At 39.1% G+C, this 21,250-nt stretch overlaps 1 protein-coding gene across 1 annotated transcript in view; it reads left to right on the forward strand.

Moving 5' to 3' along the window:
• The window catches only part of LOC107618644, an 86,753-nt gene that overhangs the window by 49,773 nt on the left and 15,730 nt on the right, over positions 1-21,250 (forward strand). The gene's annotated exons all lie outside the window — the stretch shown is intronic.

Raw genomic sequence — 21,250 nt, forward strand, 5'->3', positions numbered from 1 at the left:
CCTCCATGAAATCAGAGAGGACCAAAAGGCCATGAGAGAGGAGCAACAAAGGCAAGGAAGAGACATAGAGGAGCTCAAGCACTCCATAGGATCTTCAAGAGGAAGAACTAGTCGCCGTCACTAAGGTGGACCTGTTCTTTAATTTTCTTGTTCTTATTTTTTTATTTTTTCGGTATTTATGCTTTATGTTTTGTCTATGTTTTTTGTCTTTATTACATGATCATTAGTGTTTAGTGTCTATGTCTTAAAGCTATGAATGTTCCATGAATCTTTCACCTTTCTTAAATGAAAAATGTTTTCTGAAAAAGAAAAAGAAGTACATGAATTTCGAATTCTATCTTAAAAATAGTTTAATTATTTTGATGTGGTGGCAATACTTTTTGTTTTCTGAATGAATGCTTGAATAGTGCATATTTTTGATAGTGAAGTTTATGAATGTTAAAATTGTTGGCTCTTGAAAGAATAATGAAAAGGAGAAATGTTATTGATAATCTGAAAAATCATAAAATTGATTCTTGAAGCAAGAAAAAGCAGTGAAAAACACAAAGCTTGCGAAAAAAATGGCAAAAAATAAAGAAAAAAAGAAAGAAAAAGAAAAATCAAGCAGAAAAAGCCAATAGCTCTTTAAACCAAAAGGCAAGGGTAAAAAGGATCCAAGGCTTTGAGCATTAATGGATAGGAGGGCCCAAAAGAATAAAATCCTGGCCTAAGCGGCTATATCAAGATGTCCCTAACCATGTGCTTGTGGCATGAAGGTGTCAAGTGAAAAGCTTGAGACTGAGCGGTTAAAGTCGTGGTCTAAAGCAAAAAGAGTGTGCTTAAGAACTCTGGATACCTCTAACTGGGGACTCTAGCAAAGCTGAGTCACAATCTGAAAAGGTTCATCCAGTTATGTGTCTGTGGCATTTAGGTATTCGGTGGTAATACTGGAAAACAAAATGCTTAGGGTCACGATCAAGACTCATAAAGTAGCTGTGTTCAAGAATCAACATACTGAACTAGGAGAATCAATAACGCTATCTGAATTATGAGTTCCTATGGATGCCAATCATTCTGAACTTCAAAGGATAAAGTGAGATGCCAAAACTGTTCAGAAGCAAAAAGCTACTAGTCCCGCTCATCTAATTGAAACTAATCTTCATTGATATTTTTGAAATTTATTGTATATTCTCTTCTTTTTATCCTATTTTGTTTTTAGTTGCTTGGGGACAAGCAACAATTTAAGTTTAGTGTTGTGATGAGCGGATAATTTATACCCTTTCTGGCATTGTTTTTACATAGTTTTTAGTATGTTTTAATTACTTTTTATTATATTCTTATTAGTTTTTATGAAAAAATCACATTTCTAGACTTTACTATGAGTTTTTGTATTTTTCTATAATTTCAGGTATTTTCTGGCTGAAATTGAGGGACCTGAGCAAAAGTCTGATTCAGAGGCTGAGAAAGGACCGCAGATGCTGTTGGATTCTGACCCTCCTGCACTCGAAGTGGATTTTCTGGCGCTACAAAAGCCCAATTGGCGCGCTCTCAATTGCGTTGGAAAGTAGATATCTTGGGCTTTCCAGAAATATATAATAGTTCATATTTTTTCTGAGATTTGATGGCCCAAACTGGCGTAAAACGCCAGCCAAAGACCCTTTTCTGGCGTAAAACGCCAGAACTGGCATCAAAACTGGAGTTAAATGCCCAAACTGGCATCCAAACTGGCGTTTAACTCTAGAAATGGCCTATGCACGTGTAAAGCTCAATGCTTAGCCCAAGCACATACCAAGTGGGCCCCGGAAGTGGATTTCTGCACTATCTGCATTTAGTTACTTATTTTCTGTAATCCTTAGTAACTAGTTTAGTATAAATAGCACTTTTTACTATTGTATATCAATCTCTGGACGTTTAGTCCTTAGATATTGGAGGCTGGCCACACGGCCATGCTTAGACTACTTTCTCTTATGTATTTTCTACGGTGGAGTTTCTACACCTCATAGATTAAGGTTCGGAGCTCTGTTGTTCTTCATGAATTAATGCAAGTACTATTGTTTCTCTTTCAATTCATGCTTACTTCTTCTCCAAGATATACTCTCATACTTAATTCAGTTAAGTCAGAATAAAGGGGTGACCCGTGACAATCACCCACTATCTTCATTACTCGCTTAGCCAAGATCCGCGTGCCTGACAACCACAAGCGGTCTACATGATGTTCAACGTAGTCATTGGACGACAGTCGGAGTATAACCTCTTGGGTCTCTAATCCACGATTTGCATCACCTCTCCTGACAACAGAGCATCCGAATCTGTGAGATTAGAACCTTCGTGGTATAGGCTAGAACCAATTGGCAGCATTCCTGAGATCCAGAAAGTCTAAACCTTGTCTGTGGTATTCCGAGTAGGATCTGGGAAGGGATGACTAAGACGAGCTTCAAACTTGCGAATATTGGACACAGTGACAGTGTGCAAAAGGATAGAGAGATCCTATTCCGACGCTAGTGAGAACCGACAGATGATTAGTCGTTCGGTAGCTGTACCTGGTATTTTTCATCCGAGACGAGAAATCCGACAGTTGATTAGCTGTGCAGAAATCGTACCTGGTATTTTTCATCCGAGAGGATCATACAGCTTGCCATGGAAGGGAGCACGCATGATTGGATGAAGACAATAGGAACACAGAGATTCAGAGGCAACAAAGCATCTCCAAACGCTTATCTGAAACTCCCACCAATGAATTACATAAGTATCTTTATTTTATTTTATGTTTTAGTTATCTTTTAATTATCAAAACCTCATAACCATTTGAATCCGCCTGACTAAGATTTACAGGATGACCATAGCTTGTTTCAAGCCGACAATCTCCGTGGGATCGACCCTTACTCATGTAAGGTATTACTTGGACGACACAGTACACTTGCTGGTTAGTTGTGTGAAGTTGTGAAAAGTGTGATCACAATTCCGTGCACCAACCGACGACTTCAACCACCAGTGACCACCACCTCTGGTGGTCCCACGTTTCTCTCTCCCCTTTTATGTCTCTTCTCTTCTTCTCCATTCCTTACTTATATTCAACCTCACTTTCTCCTCCTTTCAAGGTTGCATTTCTTTTCTTCCTCTTGTTTCTTTTTAAAATTTGTCTTTACTATTGCATTTAATTACTCCACTCTCTTTGTTCTTGGTTGCATTTTGACTTTGTTGTTTGTTTACTCTTGTTTCTTTTCTTTCCTTTTATTTTCTTGTATGGATGTTGAATCTCATTTACTTTTTGAATTGGTGGATTCTTTCATATCTCTTAGCTTGTTGTGCTATGATAAATGACATTCTATTTTGAGGCATACCCCCTTGATCTCATCAAACTTACTTGTTATTTACAATTTGCACACCAAGTGTTTGTGAAAAAGAGCCAATGACATCTTTGTTCATTTATGACCTTTTTCTTTCAACATGGTGCCTCTTTTTCGCAACACTTGCACTACATGAGCATTGTGTGTCATTTCTATGATTTTTCATCATCAATTGTTCGTTGTTTATGGTTTTCTATGCTTGTAGCATCATGTAAGATTGAGTGGTTCAATACTCTCTAACCCCACATTATTCCATTTCTAGACTTCATTGTCTTGAAGTTAGTTGAGCGAAAGGTTTTCCTATGACCCCACCTTTCTTGCATGTGCTTATGATAGACCACTATTTTATGGTTTATATTGTGTTTAATTGTGTGGTTTTATCATGATCCTTACCCACTTATTCATTAATTTAGCATGCATTTATATTTCCTTCCTGAAATTATTACATGATTGAAAACTGCTTCCTAGAGACTTTTAATTATGCATTTTAATTCTCCTTTATTCCATTCGATGCCGTGATCTGTGTGTTAAGCGTTTCAGGCTTTATAGGGCATGAATGAGTTGGAGATTAGAAAGGAAGCTAGTAAAATGGAAGGAACACAAGAAATTGAGGAGATAACCAGCAAGAAGTGACGCGGCCGCATGGCTCACGCGACCGCGCGAAAGGGGAGAAATCGCAGTGACGCGGCCGCATAGCTCACGCGACCGCGCGGATTGGAAAAGCACAAGCGACGCGGAGGCGTGGACGACGCGAACGCGTGGCAAGGAAAAACGCGAATGACGCGTCCGCATGGATGACGCGATCGCGTGACATGCGCGATCTGCATAATCTGCAGAATTCACTGGGGGCAATTTTGGACCCTATTTTGACCCAGTTTTCGGCCCAGAACAGCAGACTAGAGCCGAAGAACATGCAGAAACCAAAGACAACATTCATTCTACACAGTTTTAGTTTTAGATCTAGTTTTTACTCCCTCCTAGGTTTTCTCTCTAGACATTCATAGTTCTTAGGATTTTAATTTTCGATTGCTCTTTGCATTGGAACACTGAGAAGAGTTATTACCTCATCAAGACTTCGTCATTCTAGTTCGTTTTCTTTACTTGGCTTACTCTTCCATGTTCTTCGCTTTGTTTAATTTTACCATTGGAATATTTTTTAGGATTATTTAATACAAGGATTATTTTTATTTTTAATTAATTGTTTTAATTTTTATTTACAATGTCTTTCTTTAATTCCTTTTCATATGCTATGAATTTTACATTCACAATGAGCGAGTAGTTCCCTAACTTGATGGGGAGTTGATTGAAAGGAACCCTTGAGTTGGAAAGCTTAAAAGAAAAATTGTAATTGGGTTTATGGTTGGATTGCCTTCTAGTCACTAACACCAATCTCTTTTAATTAAGTGGATTGCAACTCGTGAATAGACATAGCATTCCAACTTGTTTGACTTTCCCTTACCTAGTAAAGGATAACTAAACAGGGCAACCTTTAATTATCAACTAATCTTGAGAGTATTCCAACAATAATAGGGATTCCAACTAATCAACTCCCAGTCAAGGCTTTTATTTACATTATTCAAATTCTCCAATTTAATTCCCTATTTACTCAACTCAAACCTTTTTGAAAACATCTGATTAATGAAATAGCACACTTTTCTGCAACTCATTGGGAGACAACCTGGGATTCATACTCCCAGTATTTTAATTTCAATTTTCTGTGACACCTTTTTAAATTGATAAGCGGATTTCTGGCGAATTAAGAACTATACTTGCAACGTATATATTTTAACAATTTTTAATTCGCTAATTTCTGCTCGCATCAATTTTTGGTGCCGTTGCCGGAGAGTTGCAATAGAGTGCTAAAGTTATTAATTAGAATTTATTTATTTGCATTTTATTTTATTTTTGTTACTATGAGCTGCATGTTTCTTTCGTCAAATGACGCGTTCACTTCCTGATCCAAGCTTGCCAATATTCGATCCTGAAATTGAAAGGACTATTTCACGAATAAGGCGAGCTCGGCGTCGGTTAGTCCTCTCTGAGGGCAGATCTGAAACGTCAGTTGAAGAAGAAACCAGCCCCCATTCTACTGATTCGGTTGATTCACGTGCAGACGACATGGCAGAACCTAGGAGAATTACTATCCAGGAGGAAGGAGCCCCTGATTTTACAATACAACCGTTTCAAGCGCATCACCCAGTAGTGGCTACAGATTTTGAAATAAAGACCGCACTGCTCAATTTGATGCCCAAGTTTCATGGTTTACCTGCTCAAGAGCCTATCAAGCACCTGAGAGATTTCCAAGCAGCCTATTCTACTGTCAGGCGTGATGGTGCAGATGAAACTTCAATTTTGCTGAAAGCTTTCCCATTTTCTCTTGAGGAAAAAGCAAGAGAGTGGTACTACACTCAACCCCTAGCAAATGTATCCAACTGGGATACACTCAGAAAAGAATTTTTGGAAAAATTCTTTCCATCTGAAGTTACTGATAAACTGAGGAAAGACATTTCCACGATTGTTCAAGATGACAACGAGACTCTCTTTGAATACTGGGAGCACTTCAATAATCTTCTGAAAGTATGCCCTCACCACATGATTGACAAGATAGTGTTACTCAGCTATATCACACAGGGCATGAAGCCCCAAGATAAGACCACATTGGAAAGTGCTAGCAATGGGTCTATGAAGAAGTACAAGACCACTGATGAGGCATGGAAATTGATCAGCGACTTAGCTAAATCTACTAGGAACCACAGGTAGAAACAAGGCCATTCAAAAGCCGTTGCAGAAGTATCCTCTAGCAGAGAGACTGCTACTCTAGCTCAGAGTATCTGTGAAATGACCAACTTGCTGAAGCAGATGCAATTGAATCAACAACAAGTTCAGCAAGCTCAACTTCTTCCACCACAGCAAAGCCAATAGTTAGTCCCACAGAGATTTTGCGGAATTTGTGCCGATTATAGCCATTATACTGATGAATGCCCGCAGCTCCAACAGGAAGACAACATGGTGGCATCCACTCATAACATCTATGACTGCCCCAACCAAGGGTACAATCAAGGTGGAAATCATAACCATGGATGGCAGGACAATTCTAACCAGAATTGGAGGGACAACAATAACAGAGGAGGCAGAGACAATCAGGGAAATTAGAGGTGGAATAATAACAACAACAGGCAGCAGAACCAACCTTATAAAGCACCTCACCTGAGGCAATCCCAAGGACCACAGAATACCCAACAGCAGACCTCTCAAATTACTTATCCCTCTTCATCTCCTAATGATGAGTTACTACAATCTATTGATAGGAGACAACAGACCATGGAAAACAACCTTAGTGCCACTCTAAATGGTCTGACCTCTGCTGTACAAGCTCTCGCCTCATAGATTGGATCAATGAATAACTCCAGTAACCAACCTTTGAGCTCCACTGGAATTCCCTCTCAACCATCACCCTAAGGTCCGGAACCACACTGCAGGAGAGGAATCAGGAGGAGCCAAGCCCACCAGAACACGCCTCAGCTGAGGAGGTAGTAGAAATAGAAGATGTTGAAGAGGACGAGGACATACAGGACATAGCTGAAAAAGAAGAAGCCCAACCACAGGAGGAAGCACCAAAAGGCGCAGACACTGCAGAAAACACCTTTCCCATTCCATTTCCACAACTTGCAAGAAAGCCCAGGAAGCAGCTGGAATCTGATCCCAAAATGGTAGAAATATTCAAAAAGGTTGAGGTAACTTTTCCTCTTTTTGATGTTATTCAACAGGTACCTAAATATGAAAAGTTTCTAAAAGATTTATGTATACATAAAGACAAAATTAATGAATTAGAAACTATTCCTTTAGGTAGTTCCATATCTGCTTTAATGGGAGGACTACCTGAAAAGTGTAGTGACCTAGGTCCTTGTATAGTTAGTTGTACTATTGGTGGTGTAGTAATTTATGATTGCATGTGTGATTTAGGAGCATGTGTTAGTATAATGCCTTTGTCTATATATGATATTTTGAGGCTCCTTCCCTTAAAAAGGTCGGCAGCTCGTTTTTTGTGTTAGCAGATAAAAGCATTATTACAGTGGCTGGAGTTGCTGAAGATGTTTTAGTGAACATTAAAGGGCTTACATTTCCCACTGATTTTTATATCTTGGAAATGCCTCATAATGACTCAGATAAGCCATCATCAATCCTACTTGGAAGACCATTCCTGAAGACATCAAAATTCAAATTGGATGCTTTTTCAGGAACATACTCTTTTGAAATAGATGGCCGAATAGTAATCTTCAATCTGAATGGAGTCAAAAACAATCCTCCAGAAGATCATTCTATCTTCCAGTGTGATGTCATAGATGAAACTGTAGCTGAAGTTCACAAGGAAGAGTTAGAAGAGAGGCACATTGGACAAGGTCCAAGTGTGGGGACCCTCTTAACTGACAATGAGGGCACTTCGGCATTTTCACAAGCTCCAGACAATCCAGAGCCTGCCCATGATCAGAAGTTGGAATTAAAACCTCTTTCTCCACATCTCAAATATGCTTATCTTGAAGATGAGCAGAAGTTTCCAGTTATCATTGCAAGGAAACTCACTTCTCAACAAGAAGAGCAGTTACTTGATGTACTGAGGAGGCATAAGAAGGCAATTGGGTGGAGTTTGGCAGACGTAGTAGGTATCAACCCTCAAGTATGTGAGCACAGAATATTTTTAGAAGAGGGAGCGAGACCTGTCCGTCAACCCCAAAGAAGATTGAATCCCACTATCCTGGAAGTCATCAAAAAGGAAATGACCAGACTGTTGGAAGCAGGTATCATCTATCCTATTTCAGACAGTGAATGGGTTAGCCCAGTACAAGTGGTGCCCAAGAAGTCTGGAGTCACTACAGTGAAGAATGAGCATGGAGAGCTCATAGCAACTAGAGTTCAGAACGCTTGGAGAGTCTGCATTGATTACAGGCGTCTCAACCAAGCCACCCGTAAGGATCACTATCCACTTCCATTCATTGATCAAATGCTGGATCGCCTGTCAGGTAAATCACATTATTGCTTTTTAGATGGTTACACAGGTTATTTCCAGATTCATATAGCTCCTGAGGATCAGGAAAACACCACTTTTACATGTCCTTTTGGGACTTATGCTTACAAGAGAATGCCCTTTGGCTTGTGCAATGCACCAACTACTTTCCAAAGGTGCATGATGAGTCTTTTCTCTGATCTTATTGAGGACTGTATGGAGGTTTTTATGGACGATTTTAGCGTTTATGGTGATTCTTTTAGCCTTTGCTTAGATGGATTATCTAGAGTATTAGATAGATGTGTTAATACAAACCTTGTATTAAATTTTGAAAAATGTCACTTTATGGTAAAACAAGGGATTGTACTAGGACATGTGGTATCTAATAATGGCATTTCTGTAGACCCAGCAAAGGTGAATGTTATTTCTAGTTTACCTTACCCCTCCTCTGTGAGGGAGGTCCGTTCGTTCCTTGGCCATGCAGGTTTTTACAGGAGATTCATAAAGGATTTCAGTAAGGTAGCACTTCCCTTGTCCAGATTACTGCAGAAAGATATTGAGTTCGAGTTCAGTGAGGATTGCAAACAAGCGTTTGATAAGCTGAAGACCGCCTTGACTCAAGCCCCAATTGTGAGAGGACCAGACTGGAGCCAGCCGTTTGAAATCATGTGCGATGCTTCCAACCATGCAGTAGGAGCAGCACTGGCTCAGCGTGAAGGTAAGGATCCTTTTGTTATTGCTTATGCGTCTAAGACTTTAGACGCTGCCCAGTCCAATTATACTACTACTGAGAAAGAGCTTCTTGCTATTGTTTTTGCTCTGGATAAATTTCGAGCTTATTTACTTGGTACTAGAGTAGTAGTGTATTCGGGTCATGCAGCTTTAAAGTATCTATTAGCTAAAAAGGAGTCCAAACCAAGGCTTATACATTGGATACTGCTAACAAGAATTTGATTTAGAAATAAAGGATAGGAGTGGTAACCAGAATTTAATGGCAGACCACTTGAGTCGCCTTGAGCACATTAAGGATGATTCTACTCCTATAGATGATAATTTCCCATTTGATAACTTGCAAGCAGTATCTGAGGTAGTCCATTGGTATGCACCTGTAGCTAATTATCTAGTTAGCCGCACATTTCCTCCAAACTTTTCTAAGCATCAAAGAGACAAGCTGAAAAGCGAGTCTAAATATTATATATGGGATGACCCATATTTATGGAGATGTGGCACTGATCAGGTAATTAGATGTTATGTGCCTCAATCAGAATTCCAGTCCATTTCAGAGGCCTGTCACTCATCTGAGAGTGGAGGACATTTTGGCCCTCAACGAACAGCAAGAAAGATCTTAGACTGTGGATTCTGGTGGCCTACTCTTTTTAGAGACGCTGCTGAGTTTTGTAAATCTTGTTTCCCATGCCAAAAATTTGGTAATATATCCAGGAGGGATGAAATGCCTCAACAAATTATGCTTTTCTGTGAAATTTTTTATGTTTGGGGCATTGACTTCATGGGTCCATTTCCAAATTCTAATGGTTATTTTTATATATTGTTAGTTGTGGATTACATTTCCAAATGGGTGGAAGCAATTCCTACCCGCACTGATGATTCTAACACTGTTGTTTCCTTTGTGAGAAACCATATTATTTGTCGCTTTGGATCACCACGGGCAATCGAGAGCGATCAAGTCACCCATTTTTGTAACAGGAGACTAACAGGATTAATGAAAAAGCATAGGATAATTCATAAGGTTGCAACAGCATACCATCCTCAGACCAATGGGCAAGCCGAGGTGTCAAACAGAGAGATAAAGCGTATCTTGCAGAAGATAGTCAAACCTCATAGAAAAGACTGGAGAACCAGTCTACAAGATGCACTCTGGGCATATAGGACAACATACAAAACACCCATTGGGATGAGTTGTTTCCACTTAGTTTATGGAAAAGCTTGTCATCTCCCAGTTGAAGTAGAGCACGGAGCCTTTTGGGCAGTCAAGGAGTGCAATATGGGAATTGAGAAAGCCGGAGCTGAAAGGAAGTTGCAACTGCAAGAACTGGAGAGCCTTCGCCTAGAAGCTTATGAGAACTCAAGACTATACAAGGAGAAGATGAAGGCTCTACATGATCAGCACATCAAGAAAAAAGAGTTCCAACATGGGGATTTAGTCCTCCTTTACAAATCTCGACTGAGGCTCATGCCAGGTAAGTTGAGATCAAGATGGGAAGGTCCATACAGAGTAGAGAAGGCCGAACCGTACGGAGTTTATCACCTAAGTCATCCTTCAAGTTCTGAACTTATCAAAGTTAATGGACAATGCCTGAAGCTATACCATGGCGAGAAGATGCAGAAAAACAAGGAGCTTGAGATCTTCCTCTTGGAAGATCCCCACATAGCAGAAGATTGAGCTAGTGGAGTGTCCAACTTACGGACGTTAAAGCAAAGTGCTAGGTGGGAGACAACCCACCATGGTATGATCGTTCTTTTCTTTATTTTTAGTTTTTCTATTCAATAACTCTTCTCTTTATCAGTACATTTCGTGCATCTGCATTTACATATTCTTATTTAAAAAAAAATGCCACGCGACGCGACCGCATCAGCGACGCGTCCGCGTCGAAAGGAGAGGGGAGAAAATAAAAACTAACAGAGAGTCACGCTGGAGCGTGGCTGGAGGCGTGCCAGTGGCACAAATCGTCTCACGCGATCGCGTCGCCGACGTGTCCGCGTCACATGGGAATAGTGGCCTCCCATGCGACCGCGTGACCCACGCGGCCGCGTGCCCTGATTTTCGACGTAAAAAGGGTGCACAACGAATTATTGTGCGAGAGTGGTGCTGGATTGGTGCTGAACGCACAATTCTATCCATGCGGACGCATGGCTCACGCATCTGCGTCGTTCCCTTCTGAAGCCCACTCACGCGATCGCATGCCCCACACGATCGCGTCACCCCAATTTTGGCAAATATATACATTTGAACAAAGAGTTGTGCAGGCGCGAAGCTGTACTCGCGCCAGAAGCACAACATGGGTCATGAGATCGCGTGACCGACGCGACCGCGTCACCTTACTTGAAGCGCAATCGTGCGAACGTGTGTCCCACACGGCCGCGTCACCTGCGCCGCACAGCTCAAACTTAATTGCCAAAATATCTTATCTTCCTCTTCTCCAAATCCTGATTTTTCTTTTCCCTCCTTATTTCTTCCTTCTCCCTTCTTCCTTCTATCTCCCCTTTCACTCTCTCTCTCACCTCCATTAACAAGATTTTATTTTCTTCTTCCCTCCTTCTTTTTTTTTTCTATCATCCTTCTTATTTTATATGCTATTTTCTTTTCTTTTCTTTTCTTTTCATTATCCATAATTTCTTTCTTCTTCTTTCCTTTATACATGGTGTTAGAAATTTATTTGAGTCATTACTCCTCATTATATGCTTGTGGATTATTGCACTTGTTTGACAATTATATAATAATTTTTAAAGAATTGCTTGCATGTTCACTTTAATACTTTCTATACCTTATCTACCATGCATGCTATGTGTTTGTGAAAAAGCCCATATGGCATTATGCACTTCTCTATGTTATTCTACTATTCAATGCTTGCTTTTCATAAACTCCCTTTACTATTGTATTAATTGAAATTAATTGTCAATACAAACGTGATGGTTTGTTACGAGTGATGCTTGATCTATGCTACTCATGCCCTTTGCCGGCATGCCAATAAACACCTTGCATTCACTTGTCATCATATGCACTAACTATTTTCCATTAATGATTTTTCACATGTACTCATGAGCATGTGTTAACATCATTTACCTTTTAATGTGCATTTATAACCATCCTTTTCCGTTCTCTTCATTGCTCTATCTCTTTGAATTTAATTTACTTTCTCTTCCCTTTTTCAGGATGGCCACCAAGAAAGGAAAAGAGAAAGCTACTCCCAAACCACCAGCAAGAAGAGGAACTAAAAGAGCACTAGTGGCAGAGCCTTCTTCAACTGCAGTCAAGCCCTCAACAAAAAGAGTTAAGAGGATCATAAAGGTTGATGAAAAGGAGAGAGCCTTTCAAGCAAAGGACACTGCGCGATTTTCCAATCGCTACTGTGAGCAGATGTTCCCTATCATGGCAGAAAAGAGCTATAACAACGAATACCTTCTTATCCTCCCACCCAATATTGCTACTTTTGTTGAGCCGCAAATTGAACGAAGACAATGGGGTTTCCTACAGAGATAGCCATGGCAGGTCAATCTTTCTTGGGTAGTCGAGTTCTACTCTAACTTCTACCTGCCAACCCTACAGTCTGTTTATGTCTGTCAGAAGCAAGTCCCCATTACAGAAGAGGCCATTCAACAAGCTCTGGGTCTTCCCCCTATTCCAGAATGAATGGACGCCTTTCAAGAAGCCACACTCAAGTGCCAGATGTACCAATTTGACTGGGAAGCTGTTCTAAGAGTTATCGCACTACCTGGCAGTCGTTGGATCTACGGATACCATCGTACCCGCCCTAAGGGAATATCGGCTTCAGCACTTACCTTAGAGGCTCGCGTATGGGCACAGATCATGTCCCATTACGTCTTTCCGAGCACTCACGAGTCCTCCTTCACTGCGGACATGGCCGTTCTACTATGGTGCATCCTTACAGACCAACCTCTAAATCTACCAAGACATATTCGGAATGCCATGGGACACGTCCAAATCGCGGGCAACTTACCTTTTCCCGCCTTGGTCTCAAATCTTGTCTCAGCAGCCGGAGTTTCCTACAGAGCTGGGGACACCAAAGCCATGCTTCCACGGGATGATCAGTATGTCCCTAATGGGAAATACCTCAGATTTCCAGCAGCCACTACAAGCCTTCCTACTACACTGGTTGAAGATATTCCTTCTTCAACACCACAAGCACCTACAACAGACGAACTGCTCCAGCAGATAATCAAAAGGTTGGATCGGCAAGAACAGAAAGCGAAGTTAAGAGAGCGCCGTAACAACCGCCGATTCAAACACCTCAGGGAGCTACTTAGAGGAGATTGCAGAGACTCAGACACCCCAGAATCCACTTCTTTTACCAGCACAGGGAGCCATGATGGTTCCGACTATGGAGATACTGCTACCAGCCCACTCCTATTCCTGAAAGATGGCACCGAGGACGGTGCAAAGCCTTAAGTGTGGGGAGGTCGGTCAGTACCTGACTTCCGGAGGTAATTTCTCTTCCCTAGCACCAATAAATTAGGATATTTTAGTTAGATTTTCTTTCTTTTATAAAATAGGATAAATTGTATAGTAATAGGTTAGTTGCATGCATGTTCCACTTGATTGAAAAGACAATAAGTTTCTTCTAAGACTCTATCTTTGGAACAAAATTTCACTAATTTTTAAAATTTTTTTATGATAAATCTGCTTGAAGTTGTATTTGGAACATGATTTTTGAACTAAAAAACACACAACCTATGAAGATTTGAGCCTTTATGCATGGTTACATTATTTAACCATAAATATTTTATTCTTGTGTGTTTACTTCTCTATGATTGTAATCTATATTTTGTTTCATCCTATATGTCCAATATTTATTATATTTGTATGCTTGCATATGATTGAGGCCATTATTTGTTTAAACTCACTTATCCAAATTAAGCCTACCCTTTTCAATTACCTTTGTTAACCACTTTGAGTCTTTAAATCCCGTTTGTTCTATATTTCACCACATTACTAGCCTTAAGCGGAAAAACAATTGTATATCCCAAATTGAATCTTTGGTTAGCTTAAGATAGAATTGTGTGTGCTAGTTAAGTATGGGAAATTGTGGGAACAAAAGTTATTAAGGGAATGTATCATGATAATGCAATGGGAATTTGGATACCTACTCATGTGAAACTATAAGAATTAAAAATCTATGTGCATTGATAAGCTATGTTTATTTTTATGTCTATATAAAAAAAATCAATAAATAAATAAAGGGACAAAATTACCCAATGCTGAATTAAGAATTCAAAGATCAAGGCACATATGATAAAATTAAAATAAAAAGTTGATACATGAGTATGAAATGTAAAAGGGAATTCTGGGTAGCTAGGTATGAATTCTAGGGTTACACTAAATATATATAGGTTGGGTTAAAGCTTGGGTTAATTAAAGATTCAATTTATAAGCTCACTTAACCATATATGTATCCCTACCCCTACCTTGGTCCCATTACAACCTTGAAAAGACCTCATGATGTTTGCATTAGTATATTAACTGTTGTTGATTGGTTAGGAGAAGAACAAAAGTTAAAGAGCATGATTAGAGAAGGATATTTTTATGGTTTATATTGTGTTTAATTGTGTGGTTTTATCATGATCCTTACCCACTTATTCATTAATTTAGCATGCATTTATATTTCCTTCCTGAAATTATTACATGATTGAAAACTACTTCCTAGAGACTTTTAATTATGCATTTTAATTCTCCTTTATTCCATTCGATGCCGTGATCTATGTGTTAAGCGTTTCAGGCTTTATAGGGCATGAATGAGTTGGAGATTAGAAAGGAAGCTAGCAAAATAGAAGGAACACAAGAAATTGAGGAGATAACCAGCGAGAAGTGACGCGGCCGCATGGCTCACGCGACCGTGCGAAAGAGGAGAAATCGCAGTGACGCGGCCGCATAGCTCACGCGACCGCGCGGATTGGAAAAGCACAAGCGACGCGGAGGCGTGGACGACGCGAACACGTGGCAAGGAAAAACGCGAATAACGCGTCCGCATGGATGACGCGATCGCGTGACATGCGCGATCTGCATAATCTGCAGAATTCACTGGGGGCGATTTTGGACCCTATTTTGACCCAGTTTTCGGCCCAGAACAGCAGACTAGAGCCGAAGAACATGCAGAAACCAAAGACAACATTTATTCTACACAGTTTTAGTTTTAGATCTAGTTTTTACTCCTCCCCTAGGTTTTCTCTCTAGACATTCATAGTTCTTAGGATTTTAATTTTCGATTGCTCTTTGCATTGGAACACTGAGAAGAGTTATTACCTCATCAAGACTTCGTCATTCTAGTTCGTTTTCTTTATTTGGCTTACTCTTCCATGTTCTTCGCTTTGTTTAATTTTACCATTGGAATATTTTTTAGGATTATTTAATACAAGAATTATTTTTATTTTTAATTAATTGTTTTAATTTTTATTTACAATGTCTTTCTTTAATTCCTTTTCATATGCTATGAATTTTACATTCACAATGAGCGAGTAGTTCCCTAACTTGATGGGGAGTTGATTAAAAGGAACCCTTGAGTTGGAAAGCTTAAAAGAAAAATTGTAATTGGGTTTATGGTTGGATTGCCTTCTAGTCACTAACACCAATCTCTTTTAATTAAGTGGATTGCAACTCGTGAACAGACATAGCATTCCAACTTGTTTGACTTTCCCTTACCTAGTAAAGGATAACTAAACAAGGCAACCTTTAATTGTCAACTAATCTTGAGAGTATTCCAACAATAATAGGGATTGCAACTAATCAACTCCCAGTCAAGGCTTTTATTTACATTATTCAAATTCTCCAATTTAATTCCCTGTTTACTCAACTCAAACCTTTTTGAAAACATCTGATTAATGAAATAGCACACTTTTCTGCAACTCGTTGGGAGACGACCTGGGATTCATACTCCCAGTATTTTAATTTCAATTTTCTGTGACACCTTTTTAAATTGATAAGCGGATTTCTGGCAAATTAAGAACTATACTTGCAACGTATATATTTTAACACTTTTTAATTCGCTAATTTCTGCTCGCATCAGCTTATCATTGTTGTTATTGATGTTTGAGTATATTCTTCTCATGCTTTATACTTGCATACTTCTCTCACTCTTGCATCTCACGCTAGTGATATGCCTCCATGATTATAATGTTGTCTTGCTTACATGTTGCAGCTGTCATGTCTTCAGGACACTTCACTCTTTTGTGGCGTTAATCTTCACTTGCATTGTATTAGTTCTAGTTTTTGTCTCTCCGAGCTGAATGTTTTTCTCTTTTCTTCCTTTTTCGGTTGGCCACCAGAAAGGAAGGAAAAGATCTCCAAAAAGCCATCCACAAAGAGAGCAACTCAAAGAACAACCGTCAAGGCACACTTCCTCAAGGGCCGCAACCACCTTCTAAGTGGTTAAAGATCTCTAGTCGCATTGATAGGACAGAAAAGGAAGTTCCCGCAAGATTCACCGACCCACCTACGGCGGAAATCGACAATCCGGAGTCTACCTCGGATCATGGCAAAGAAGTAATCAAGAGGTGAACAAGGAGACGTCCTTGTCTCACCATCCTATGGCCATTGAGAGTGACACTCCTGGACCTACTCTGTTCATCATTGATAGCACGGAGGACCGTGCAAATTTCTAAGTGTGGGGAGGTCGTTTACCGACTTCCGTAGGTAACAACCCTTCTTTTCAACACCCAAATTTTAATTTTCTTTTTTTTAATTAGGATAATTTACATTACATGGTTAGTTTTTGCATTCAAACACTTTTTGCATTGTAGCTGTTTCTTGTTAGGACTACTTGGTTAGTGTGATGATTTCTTTTCCAAGAAACTGTTTTTAGGGCACCCTACCAATTTCAAAAATTTTTGTGTTAAACTTGCTTGAAGGAATTAATTTTGGAAAAGGTTTTGAGCTAAGAACACACAAGCATGTGGGTTTTGAGCCCAATTGCGTGATTATATCATATAACCACTTATTTCCATTCTTGTGTGCATTGTTCTCTTTCTATGATTACAATCCTTGATTTGTTTGATTCTATATGTCCATTATTTTGTGTATGAATGCATTTATATGATTGAGGCCATTATTTCAATAGCTCACTTACCCAAATTGCCTTAACCCTTTTATCTACCTTTGTTAACCAATTTTGAGCCTATGTTCAACCCCTTTGTTCTTTAATTTAGCACATCAATACCCCTAAGTGAAAAATAATAAATGTCCTCTGATTTGGATCTTTAATTAGCTTAGGCAAGTGAGGGTGTGTGCCATTTAAGCGAGAGGGAAACTTGGGAACATTGGTATAAGTAAAAGTGTATTTTTTAATTTTTATTTGAAATATTGAGAATTGAGTGCATGCTCATGTATTGAATGTTTGAACCATATGCATTGACACCGTTGTACATAATTCATCAAGAGAAAAGCAAAAGAAAAAAATAAAAATAAAAAGAAAAAAATGTTGAAAAAGAAATAGAAAAATAAAAGAAACAAAACTATATAGAAAAGAAAGTAATAAAAAGGGGACAAAATGCCCCAAGGCGAAGCCAATAATAACCAATGCATATGGGTTATGGATTAAAAGAGAATGCATGAGTGTGTGAAAAGTGAATGAATGGGTAATTAGGTTGTGTATTAGAATTGTATAGGTTGTTATGTGTGTTAGGTGAGAGCTTAGGTTAATCAAGGATTCAAATTTCAAACTCACTTGGCCATATATACATCCTTACCCTTACCCTAGTCCCATTATAACCTAAAGATAAGCCCTCATGATGAATGTATGCATGCACCAAATAACTGTCGATTGTTAGATGAAAAATAAATCTTGGAAAGCATGATTAGAGGAGAATTGAGTGATCAAACCTATACACTTGAGCGAATAGAGCGGATACACTTCCGGTGAGGGTTCGATGCTCAACTCCTTGATCCCGGCTTTCACAAGCTTTCTTCTTGCAAGTTGTTTACACGTCATTTTCATATATGAATTGGTAGAGTTCATGAGTTATCACACTACTTTGGCCCTATGTCATATGCGTTCTTGGAAGTTGATTCACTTTTGACCAAGTAGATAGACGCATCTGCATTAGTTGCATCTATGTAGGTAAATTGCATTTCATAAACCTCATTCTCCTATGTTCTTTGGTCTTTTAATTTTTAGCATGAGGACATGCTTGGTTTAAGTGTGGGGAGGTTTGATAAACCCCAATTTTGTGGTTTATGGTTTTATCAATATTTTCCGCACTTATTCATATAAATTGCATGGTTTTGTGTTTCCTTCCTAATTTTGCTTCGTGGTTTAAAGCATGCTTCTTTAACCCTAAAATGCTATATTTTAATCCTCTTTTATTATCATTTGATGCCGTGATGTGTTTGTTAAGTGGATTCAGGATCTATAGGGCAAGAATGGTCTAAAAAATGGAAAGGAAGCATGCACAAGTGGAAGAGATATGAAGAATGAAGCTTTGGCAGAGAACTGGAAGCGACACACACGCATGGCTGACGCGCACGCAAGGATTGGCACAGCAGTGACCGACGCGTACGCATACTCGACATGTACGCGTGGCTTGCAGAACTCAAATGACGCGCACTCGTGGCCGATGCGCATGCGTGACGTCCAGCACGTGATATCATTAATGAAATTGTGGCTGGCGATTTCTGAGAGGCTCTAGGCCAAAATCCAACTTGATTATGCATGGAAAAGACCCTGGAATTGATGGAGGAGGAGGGATCCAATCATTCACACTTTACACCTAATATTAGCTAGTTTTTGGTTCTTGTTCTTCTAGAGAGAGAAACTCTTACTTCTCTCTAGATTTAGTTTGTTTTTTATCTTCCTTTGTTGAAATTCTGAATTGGGTTTTGTTAATTTTAGTTTCAATTACTTAATTTGAGTTCTCTAGTTATAATTTTGTTTAGATCTTGTGTTGAAATTGTGTTCTCTTGTTATTTCCCTTTTTCTTCTCATTTTATGAACTTTATGGATCTTGAATTTCTATTAGTGCATTGATGTTTTCTATGATTGATAGTGTTAATTGAGTTGTTTTCTATTGATAATTGTTAGTGGGTATTTGTGATTTCTAATTAATTTGCACTTTGAATATCTCTTTTGTTAATGCATACGATGTGTTTGATGAAATGTTTCTTTTGATTATGGAGTAGTTCTCTTTACTCTTGGCCTAGGCCAAGGGGATTGGGTGAACTTGAGTCATTGGGTCTAATTGATTTGGTGATTTGAGAACCTTAGTGGTCAAATTGATACCCATTGACACTAATATACTACTAAGTCAATTAGTAGTTGGATTAGGACTTATGAGTTGAAATTGATCAAGCCATTTGACGTACTTCAAGCATAGAAGTAGACATTGTACGTACTTTAGGCATTGAAGTAGACTTAATGAGCTTGGTTCCTTATAATTGTCAAGATATGGTTATTAGACAAGGATGGTGACCCCAATTCCCATGCCTAGCCCAGAGTTCCTTTTATTATTCATATTTGAAACCCAAAAATCTTAATTGCTTGATTCTTGTTATAGTTAGTTTAGTTGTTTACTTAGTTCTAGAATAGAGGTAGATTTATATGTTACCTTACTAGATTGAAATTGCTTATACTTGGTTTTAGTTGCTTTGATTTAGTTCTTTTCCCTTTAAGATTTCTTGCATGTTAAGTTTAGTAGTTTAAATTCTTGTTTATGACACCCAACCCCAGAATTCTAACCAATATTGATGCATATTTTTGCCCATTCTCTTGAGGACGACCCGAGACCAATACTCTCGGTTACTTTATATTGGGGTTGACTTTGTGACAACCAAATTAAAATTTGATCGAGGGAACTATTTGTTGGTTTAGGACTATACTAAGGCAATGACATTGGTTTTCTATTGATGAAAATTCTAAACCAACGATAATTCCTTCATAATGCGTATATGTGGTGGAGCAAAGAAAAATATCATTTTCAAGAAGAACATGTAAGATTCAGAACAGACACAATATTATTGCATTGCAGTAGACTAAAATGCAAACTTATGAATAAAAAGGAATTGAAGCATCAACCTCAACAAAACACATAAGCTTTTCTGTCAAAATATACAGAGCATATTTGTTGTTATTGAATCCTAAGCCATGTTCTAATTCAACCCTTCATGCAAAATTTGAATATAAACAATACTCCAAATCATAGGTTTCAAAGCATGTTCAATGGCAGAGAGTGTGACTAAAACCACCTTTAACTTGATCATATACATGCAATGGCAGCGAGAGTGAGTACCGAAGCTTACCTATCAACAGACAGTACCTCCGTCACGGTGCCTTCAAAACGCCGTAAATAGCTCCGTCAGGACCAACGTCTTCCTCTAAGTGAAGCGTCTTCAACGAATTTTGGAAGGGAGAGAATTAGAGTTTTTTGTAATTCTAGAGAGTAAAAAAGGGGTTCTGTTCATTACATAGGTTGTTTATTTTTAATGGAATTGTTAGGGGCCGGGTTGGATGGCCCATTAATCTGCCCATCTAGGTTGGCATTTAACTGACACATCATTAACTTAACGTGCCACGTAGGCATGGTAAATCAGCTCTAGGGACAAATTATTAATGGAAGGGCTAACTTGTCTAACGGAGTTAAAAAATAGGGGCCGGATAGGGGTTTTTTTTTTCAAGGGGCCTCGTTGTCTTTTGATGTTATTGTCAGGGGCCGTTTTGGGTTTTTTCTCCTGCTTTTTTAATTTTCCTTAAAACGCCGTCGTTTTGGCGCTGAAATTAAAAAAAAAACCTAACCAAACATGATGTTCCCGTCCCGTAATGAAGACACACACCATGCCTCCCTCCCTTAACTCTAATTTCCTCTTCCCCTAACCAAAGAGAGAAGACACTCCAGCATCGTTACCACAAGTGAAACTGGTAGTGACCACCAGCGGTTGCCACCGTTGCGGGTCGAAGTTTCTGTCGGCGGTGTTGTTGTCTGAACTCTGAAGCCTTTGTCATTGTCGGCATCGTCTGGTTGTCAGAAGAAAGGTTTGAAGATTCTGTCATCGTCGTCGTCAGCTGGTCCATTCGGAGTTTCTGTTTTGCCACCGTGGAGTCCAGGCCTCCTCTGCTCTCTGCCGCAGCGAGTTCTTAGATTATTGTTGTTAATTAATTTTTTTATTTTGTTAACTATATGAATTGCTTGCTGGAGTGAGTTAATCAGTTTCTTTTTCAGTTAATTTTTTTGGATTTTGTTAATT

The sequence above is a fragment of the Arachis ipaensis genome, chromosome B09 (genome assembly GCF_000816755.2).
Source record: "Arachis ipaensis cultivar K30076 chromosome B09, Araip1.1, whole genome shotgun sequence".
Taxonomy (NCBI): domain Eukaryota; kingdom Viridiplantae; phylum Streptophyta; class Magnoliopsida; order Fabales; family Fabaceae; genus Arachis; species Arachis ipaensis.